The sequence below is a fragment of the Odontomachus brunneus genome, unplaced genomic scaffold (genome assembly GCF_010583005.1).
Source record: "Odontomachus brunneus isolate Ranch 3 - 2012 unplaced genomic scaffold, Obru_v1 Obru_scaffold_028, whole genome shotgun sequence".
Taxonomy (NCBI): Eukaryota; Metazoa; Arthropoda; class Insecta; order Hymenoptera; family Formicidae; genus Odontomachus; species Odontomachus brunneus.
The window spans coordinates 989361-998659 of NW_022639478.1; the positions used below are offsets into that span (position 1 = coordinate 989361).

General features: G+C 40.6%; 1 protein-coding gene across 4 annotated transcripts in view; it reads left to right on the top strand.

Annotated features, from left to right (window-relative positions):
• The window catches only part of LOC116842877 (RNA pseudouridylate synthase domain-containing protein 2-like), a 191820-nt gene that overhangs the window by 50033 nt on the left and 132488 nt on the right, over window positions 1-9299 (top strand). The window lies entirely within an intron of this gene.

Sequence of the window (9299 nt, forward strand, 5' to 3'; positions counted from 1 at the left end):
GGGCGAAAGCCCCAAACTTCAAACGAGATACATCATGCCTCCCATTCAGCCCGCCAAGTTGTAATTTCGCTCGAGTCTCCGAGGTTTAAAGTTGGTTATCGCGAAGTAAGCATTCTCTCTCTTTCCTTCATTATCGCCGAACGAGTTGGCGCGAAGTGTTTCGCGCGAAGAGAATCCGCTCTCGTCGGCGTGCGGTGTCGCCAGTCATCGCGATCGCGAAGTTGTTTCCCCGGAAAACTGAAACCGCCGTGGTTCCTTCTTCCGAACCACCCACCCGCGTCATTTGGCCGCATCAATGAAGCTCACTTTCCTCTTCGCTGCGGTTTATTTATATCCGGTGATATCGCGCGAACGTGCGAGACGTGTATCGTACTCGTCGTCGAGTAGATCGTTCAGGAGCGCTACGACGGTTGATTACGAGAACGGGTTACAGCCAATTGCATCGAATGTTACACGCGGTGACGTGAGCGGTGAAACGATGAGCCGTGTTCTCTCTCCTCTGTGAATCACTCTCCTCTGTTTTGCAATCGGGTTATTGTATTATCTCGTTGGATCAAGTGAGTCGGCTCCCTCAATTGACAGACTTTGCACGTGTTTTTTGTCGGAATTAAGGAATTTATTCATCAGGTATGTAATTTCAGAGCGCCCAAAGGCGTTCTTATCGATACCAATCTTCCAACTTTTATCACTCGTTCAACTCAATTTTCAGTGGCGCACCAAGAGAGTTGTTCATCAGTCCACTATTTATCGAACGGAATTACGCTTTTGTATCTTCTTCTTTCACTGCCTACATGATAATTTGAAACTAACTTAACGATTGCCGCGTTTCGATACAATGCTGCTCAAAACATAAGACACAGTAGTTTTTCTCGACCATTGCACGAAAATGGTATAGCGACCATTCTTCCTTCTATGCCGCGTTTCCTAATACGTAACATTTGTAACGGTCAACTTTTGCTACTTGGATGGTATCTTTTTACAAAGTCACACTGGGATAATGGTCATCTGTATTGTTTCTGCCACAAGATTATGTGACAAAATTGCGATACCCAGTATTAAATTTCTCACGAGCGGTGCAGACGAATCGCGCGTGAAACTTCAGCTGTGTGTTTTGCCGCGATGAATGTTGCATTAAATTTAAGCGTCTTGCTTCAAGCGAATAGACTCCTTAAATATTCTGCGCGTCCGGCCGTTTAATCTAACGAATTGCATTGGTTATTGTTATCGTTACGTTTCACCTGCGCATTATTATTATATATACGCTGATTATCACTTGTCGCGATAATTTGCTCAGTCAGAATGGTTTTATCGCGACATCCACGTTAGTGTGCCGATCTATAACTTTTAATAATAGTATTATTGTTGCGAATCGTCGCGTTACGCAGCTATTATGTTATATGCGCGACGAGACGTTGCGTTGTGATGCAAAAAAGTTCAAAAGAGGCCTTGCTGCGGGTCGAGAGCGGTTTGGATGGGAAAGGTTGAGTGTTGCGAGATCCGACAAAGGGTATCTCGGAACAGCTCACCGAAATTAGACGCGGCGCAGTGCGCAGACGTTTCATATATTATTACAATTGTTAACAACGCGCAGCGACGTAGCGGGTCCTCCTATTTATAAGTAATGAGATCTGTCCGTGTGCCAAATTCGATCCAGTTATCTGGCCCGCCTGTCTCCTCAGGCGTGCTTCTATTCTAGGTAAAATCTAAATAGTCGGCGCGTACGGGAGGCGAATGCATCGAAAATAACCCGCGGAATACTCGTCCTCGCGTGTATTAGGGATAGCATGACAAGTATTCATATGCCGGCGCGCCGGGCCGCGCGCACGTCGTACGCGAACCAAGTCAGCAACCCTGGCCAACCCTGTGTCGGGTTGGATCTCTCCTCGGATTCGAATTCGCTCGAGCACCACGCGAAACGATGATGGCGTTTGCGAGCACGCTGAATATTTCACCCTCGCCTCCGTGAGTTACGGCCCGATACCGGGGAAGGCAAAAATTGCCGTGGCTGGTATGGGCGATAAGCGAGCGAGTTAATTCGCGCGCGATTCTGTGACAAATGAAGATACATCCCCTCGTACTTTCACAATTTTTCTTTTTTCTACTCGTGTGTTTCATCATGGGACTTGTGTATACATAGATTGAGAGTTTCCACACGAGAGGCTGCGGAGACCTGACCAGAAAAGGATGTCCCGTTGGTGCAGGTATTCGATCTTCGTCCGCTTTGACTCGTATTGGACATTTCGTCTAACTTTCTCCAATAGAAGTTAAGCTGGACAAAGATGGGATATAGTAGAATATGGCTATCCTTCAATCTTGTCTTCGCTCTTCTCATGAGAAGATAGAGTCTATGTAATGATAGGTGGGATAGGTGTAGAGTACATATATAGATTAGGTCAAACTCTAAGAAGGAATGATAGCGCGCTGTGTGCGGTGCATGACGTAATGTGTTAGGTAAAATCGAACAAAAAAATCCTCTATCATTTTGCAAATAATCACGGGGTTTTTTGAGTTATTATTTGAAGAAGTTTGACGATTTATCGCGCGCGCCATCATTCGTCAATCTTCTCTAATCGATAACCAAAAAATTGCTTATTTGCGAAATGGCAGAAAACATTTTTCTTCATTTTTTTTTTATCCAATGTACATGTATACACGATGCGTACTGAGAAAAGAAAATGGCTAATCTCATTGAGATTATAATCATTTTACGATGTTAATAATATTTTTTTGCGATTCTAATAAAAATGAATAGTAGCAACATGTATGCGTAGTAAAAAATAAAATGTTAATTTTAACATTTTTTACATGTCTCAGAAAGTCTACTCTAAATTTTGTGTAAAAATAACTCATTCGTGTTACTTATTGATGAATTACGAATGTTAATTAATTGATACTCACCTATTTTTTTTCTTACATTCATGTTTATTATTTTGACTTTAAACTCAGTTTTGTACAAATAACATAAAGAATAGTAAAAAAAAACATAAAAATAGTAAAAAAAAAATACACGGAGGAGTAGTTAAAATAACTTATGAGGAATGTCGATAGGACATTTTTGTTCACATTTTCGTCAATGTGAATGCGATATAAAGGTGAACACGTTATAACTTATTTTTCATGTTACATTAATATGATTTTAATTATTTTAAGTTAACTTATTCGTGATAGAATTTTCCTTTAATAAATTTAATTATTCTATATGTCAAAATTTACACACTGTAAAAATTGATGTGTTAAATTTAACATTTTATGTGTCCCGAATCATCCACTCTCATTTATGTATAAATTTAACACAAAACAAATGTAGTAAAAAGTAACACGCATAATATGTAAAAAATCAACACAAGAATTTAACACTTGAATACCGTCAGGAATTAGTTTGTTTTAAATTGACATATATATAATGTTAAATTAACTAAAATAAAACGTTACTTTAGAGAAGTATTAATCTATGGTTTTGATGAAATGAAAATGTTAAATTGATAAAATCTATATCTGACATATTAAATATATCAATTTAACACAACCTGTGGTTCCTAATGGTATTCAAATGTTAAATTCTTGTGTTAATTTTTTCCATATTATGCGTGTTACTTATTAACACATTTGGTTTGTGTTAAATTTACACATAAATGAGAGTGGATGATTTGGAACACATGAAATGTGTTAAATTTAACACATCAGTTTTTACACTGCAGTGATTTGAACACTTGTTTTTTAATTTTTAAGTTAATATTGAAGTGACTTTAAGAAATGTCATTTTTTCTTTAAATAATTTTATATGAACGTTAGATTAGCGTTAGATAAAATCAAAATAATATTCCATTTTTAAGTGATATACAAAAAAACGTTAAGTTATAAGGTGACATTAATATAACATATTAGAACATTATGAAAATAATGACATATAGATAATATGTTAATTTTACATTGAAATAACATTAAATAACATATGAAAATTTCAACATTTGTACGCTAGATTTCTAATTGTGTATTAAGTTATTATCGTTGATGTTGTAGTATCACTAGAAAAACTACTCTCCTTTAACTATAATTCTTTTACTCTGTGATTATAGCCAAAAAGATCAGGCACTTGATTCTCAGTGCGGGGCACTGAGATTCTCAGTATCGCGCTTATCGTCATATTCTGTACCGCATAGCACGCGATCACATTCAATCTTCTTGAACTAATAGCTGAAAATTTCATGTACTTGTTTGCTGAAAATGGCGGAAGAATTTTGTGCTCAGTTTGATCTAATCTACACACACATACACACACACACACACACACACACACACACACACACGCGAGCATTTTCCCACTTACCATCTCTATGTGTTCAACTGACAATCTGGGACGCTTGAACTGTCTTTGCTAACCCGATCAGATCAGTTCTCGTAATGAGAGGCTCTCGCGAAACTTTTTCCGCGACCAGGTCGCTCGACCTGCAACTTGAAGCCGCGCGTTTCATTAAACTCGATATAAGCCCGCACGTAAATCTCTTGCCGCGTGTTCGCGCACAACTTTCGGCGCAATGGAGCCTCGTAATGCTCTCGCATTTAAAACGTGCTTTATTAGTAGGTTAAATCGATCTCGAGCCGAGGGCGGCGCGGCAACTTTTCTCCGACATGCTCGGGAATCGACCGTTGCTCGACAAACTTGACCTTACTCCAAGTTGCAAGACGGTATTTTCCGCAATCCCGGCGTAAGAAAAATTTAATCTTTTAGCTGGGCGCGCGCGCGCTACGCTGCTTGTGGCTCATAGCGCGAACTTGAACGAAGACATTTTGCGAGAAAGAGCTCGTCGTGACATCCGCGTGTCGCCCTCGTAGTGAGCCGTAATGAAATTAGCGGGGGCAAAGGTTCCCCCTCGCGCTTTCTCATTTCACCTCCTCTCAGGCCTTCCTCTGAGATCTCCCTCTCAGGTAAACCGCCGGGGAACTGGTAGCGTTACGCCGCCGCTGAAAATTCGTATCGCGGGCAAGTACCGTCGTCGGAGCGGCGGATATGCTCCAACGACACGGTAAACGGTTCCCGAGTGCATACCTATAATTTGACGAGCACTTCGCCGTCACTTTGCCGCGCTCGCATTTGCGGAGGCGCTCCCCCCGCTCGGCGCGACATTACCGTAATTCGTGAAATATAAAGTCCCCGGGACACAAGGGAAGAACGTCACGAGGCGATGCGCAGCGACCTTGCCAGACTACGAACGTCGACGGCCGATTTGTGTCGAGCTTGCTCACGCGGACACTTGTGTCGCAGGCAAATTTAGAGAAAGAAAAAAAAAAAAGAAGAATCTTCTCGTTACGGGAAGAATCGCAGGGATCGGTGAGCCTTCATCGGCTACACCTCCGTGCTATTCGCGTGAGCTGGCGTAAACCTATCGATCCAGGTGTGTTTCTGCCTTTCGGGACATGTAGATCGCGAATAAAGGCTGCAGCCGAAACGGTCGCCAGACGTGTCGTTACGCGAGAGATATACGCTCGCGTGCACCACGGATGCCAGTTGCATGCATGCATGTACGCGCGAAATCGAGGACTGTACACACGACACTTTACGAGCAAACAGGTGCGCCGCGCGCCTTCGACGGTCCGGCGACTCGTTCTACTCGCCGTGGAAATCTACGCTCGATCGACCACGTTAATTTGACCCTTCGGAGCGAAACGAATTTTCCAGCGATTTTTTTGGGGAGAAAGTACACGAAGAGAATATTTATAGTGAAAAGTTACAATACAATTTTGGTACTTCGGGAATAGACTGGCACTATGATGAAAATTATAAGATATAATAAAAGTGAATATATAGTAAAAATTACAACAAATAGTTATCATCATTTATGGTCATTTTTACTATTATAATAATTTTATTATAATTTTCGTACCAGTCTGTCGAAATTTTGATTTTCTATTTTCAGCTTCACTGTTCCATTCAGTATCTATTTTAACACTAAAGAAAGTGAAATTTCGAACATCATCAAAATTTAAGTAGGAGTACATCGTATCATTCGAATTAAACTTGCTAATTTAGCTTCTACTGCGTTGTAGAATTCAAGGTTTAACATAGAGTCAAAATTTCGACTCGGGGTTTTATTAAAACTGCATTGTAATTTTTACTACAATATTCTCTCCTTGTGTGTAGGGACATAAATATATATGTATATATATATATATATATATAAAAGTGTTATCAAACTGTCGATATTTTCCATTTCTACCGAGCGTCGTCTCGATGTACTTTCGCTCGGCGTCCGCTGAAAATATATCGATAATCCCGTCTCCGCGCATTCTCTCCTTCCTTTCTTGTTTTATTAGATTTTATTTCATAATCAATTTTCGATGCGTCCGATGATCGATGCGTTGCCTTCACGTTCGTATGCGTCTGTCGTTCCGAAGATATATCAGTCATGAGAACTCGACAGCGGTCGATCATCGTGTTAATGATTTTTAGGGATGGATCGCGCCGATAACTATGATGCGTGTATTTGCTCCCCGTCGATCGAATCTCGCAGGACGTTTATTTATTTGTGACCGGCTGATAGCCGAGATAACGTCGAATTCGGGGATTTACGCGTACGCGTTAACTTGACAGATCTTCGATAAATCACGGCGAATGAATATGTGCGACATTTTCGCATGTTCGTTTATCCGCGATTTGTTTATACGCGGCAATTATGCGAGCAATAATACGACGTGTTTGACATTTAAATATTTTGCAGCAAAATAACAGGTGTCACATCATTGTTCCCGCTGAAAGCGCGATTATCCCATCGGAGGAGACTTACGTAAACGTCCATTAGTTTTCTATACAGACCGTCCGGACGGTGCGCACGCTAAACGTGAGCCTTCTGTTCTCGGAAGAAGTTGGAATCAAGTTTCTCCGAGCGAAGTTTTAATTCGAAGTCGTTTTCATAAGTTTTCCATTTTCAACGCTGGACATCTCTGCTATTAATAAGTCGCGAATTAAAGTTTCCTCAAAGATCGATGTTAAATGTTAAAAACGCTCATACCCGACGTCCGTTCGTCGTTGGAGACGCGCGCGAGAGAGAGAAGGAAAGAGAGAGAGAGAGAGAGAGAGAGTCTCTCTTTATAATTCCTGAAACTCAAACAACTCGACTCAATCAAGCTTTCTCCTTCTCTCAATTAAATCCGCGCCGAGATCAGTCCGGTACGGCGAGTCCGTCCACGGGACGGTTTTCTGCGAGGTGTACATTACAGCCCCGCTAATTCCACGGGTCGTGCAGCCGGCTGTTGAATACCGACGCGAATTGGCTTGCACTTACGCGAGAATGATCCAATCCACACAAAGTAGACGTTTCGAGATAAATGAAGGTGAAAATGAATGATTTAAATATACAATACTGCGGTTTTCCGCAGAATCGTTTGAGAAGTCAAGTTTGAGTGATCAATGTTCCTCTCCACAAGGATATTCATTGACAGACTTGAGTTAAAAAAAATTGACTAAAAGGACGTAATTAGTAAAAAAATAAAAACTGTTCTTCAATTAATTTTAGGCATCCCAAGACTTGGGGTCTTTCTATTTTATATAGAAAGACCTATTGGTAAAACAGACATCATACAGGCTTATATGAATAGTCGTTACTTGAAAAATAGTCGTTACTTGAAACTTGTTCTACGTGAAATACTCAAATCTGAATTTAGAGTTGGTTGACAGTTTTTTATTCGTATTGTATATGTGACATTACATTTGCAATTGTAATTTAGCTGAAAAACTCTGGGTTAACTTTAAAGTCTGTATTAATAGTCATTACTTGAAATTTGTCCCATGTGAGATACTCAGATGTAAATTTAGAGTTATATTTGTAGAGTTTTTTCTTTGAATTACACAATATATATACATACAACGTTATATTCCCAATCGCGATTTAACCAGAATATTCACATCTAACTCTAAATTAAAATCTAAGTATCTCACCTGAGACAAGCAAGATTTTAATTTAGCGTTAGACCTGAGTCGTTCTCAGACCTGAATCGCCATTGCAAATGTAATGTTATATGTATTATATATAATCCGAATAAAAAACTCTCATCTAACTCTGAATTTAAGTTTGAGTATTTCACGTAGGGCAAATAACGACTATTAATTTCAAGTAACGACTATTAATACGAGCCTAAATTAAAGTCTTACCTGAAGCAAGTTTCAAGTAACGACTATTAATACTGACCATAATTTTGTGGGCTGGGTCATTCTTACGTAACTATGGCCAATTCTCGCAGCGAACTTCATCGCGCGGCGAACTCCACCAATTGGATCCTCAGTCGTGTTAAACGACGAGTCCGCAACGCGGCCGTATGCTCGCGCGGCGTGACGGCATATTCGCGCCATTAATTCGCAATCTATTTATTTACCACGATCGAGCGCTCGTAACATGGCGTTTGATCTTCGCGCCTATATGCATGACAATACCGTCGCACACGTTCGCTCGTTCCTTCTCGCTTCTCGTTCTCGCTCGTTCTCGCGATAAATGCGCTGCTGCGCGTCTGTGCGGGCCTGCGGTTATTCCGGGCGCTCAATTATCTCCGCACAATGACTCGATCGCGAGCGGAGCGTCGCGACGGAGCTCTGTTTCGCGTTTTGGAATTCGGACCGGCTAAATTTAATTTACAGCGAGATTGAGCAAAGTTCCGCGACGAGAGAGAAGGATCCACCGTAGTTTAACAACTCCTTCTATGTGCCTCTCGTGTAAGCCAGATATGCACACACGTTAGCGTGGCGTCTTTCACACACAGAAGAGTATCATCCCACTGCTGAGAGAAAAGCGATTACTCAATTTATTTTTCTCCATTCAAGATGGTTATCTTCGACAAAGAATGTTTTCTTGATGATATATAGTCTTGAGATATATTCATTACACAAATCATACATCACATGTGTTCAGAATTTATTCTCCTTGCAACAACATGATGAAACTTTTTCGAAGAAAAAAGAAAGCATTAGTCTGGTTTTGTGCAGTGAGTAAGCCGTATTTTTGTCTTGATATTCTTGATTGAAATGCTAATCTTGCCAGGATTCAGAATTTCTATTTGGAATAAATTTTATGACGAAAACTTGTGATAGATACGCGGATATATAAACTCGCGAAATACTTGAAACAAGTTCCTCGAATACAGTATATATTTTTCTGCGTGCGTGAGACTTTTGCGTGAGATATGCGAGAGGAATTTTTGATATCCCAAATGGTCTCGCGGATAGCTGCCATATTTTTCGTGATGTCGAACGGGGGAGGAGAATGGACATGAAATGGAAGGAAAATGGCGAGAGAGAAAGAGAGAGAGAGAGA